Raw genomic sequence first — 338 nt, 5'->3', positions numbered from 1 at the left:
TGACACTCATCTAGGTGAACACTAAAGTTAAAGACAAGTGTGCTCATAAAAGAACAGGACGGCTGCACATCACACTACGAGATGCAGAGCAGACCCGGAAGAGCTGGAAGTCAAGTCAACGCTGAGGTTAACTACATGAAATTAAGGAGATTTATCACGGTCTTGGTGAGAGATCTGAAAGAACAAACTGGGGAAAGACTTTGTCAAGTCAAAGCTGAATTATCTACGGCTACGGATGTCAGCATGCAAACTGCCAGACAGCCATAAAACAAGAGGTGTGAGATGTGCAAAACAAAAAAGAGAAGTATGCAAATCAAAAGTAGTATAAACCAAGCACA

This window comes from Sinocyclocheilus grahami, unplaced genomic scaffold, assembly GCF_001515645.1.
Source record: "Sinocyclocheilus grahami isolate Dianchi unplaced genomic scaffold, SAMN03320097.WGS_v1.1 scaffold7059.1, whole genome shotgun sequence".
Lineage (NCBI taxonomy): Eukaryota > Metazoa > Chordata > Actinopteri > Cypriniformes > Cyprinidae > Sinocyclocheilus > Sinocyclocheilus grahami.
This window is presented reverse-complemented; position numbering follows the sequence as displayed.